A 219-nucleotide genomic window follows, 5' to 3' on the forward strand; every position below is an offset into this window, starting at 1 on the left:
ATAAAAATATAAATATAAAATAAAATATCAATATCAATATAGAAGGATAATTTTTATGCTAATTTGATAACTAGTTGTAAATTATTACAAATTAATGGCTTGATTGGTATTGTGGATGGATAAGTATTTTTATGAGCTTATAATATATGGTAGACATAGAACTATTATGTCTAAGGCGCATAACAAGTTAGACAATGAATAATTTTGACATATTTCAAA

Source organism: Solanum lycopersicum, chromosome 10, assembly GCF_036512215.1.
Source record: "Solanum lycopersicum chromosome 10, SLM_r2.1".
NCBI lineage: Eukaryota > Viridiplantae > Streptophyta > Magnoliopsida > Solanales > Solanaceae > Solanum > Solanum lycopersicum.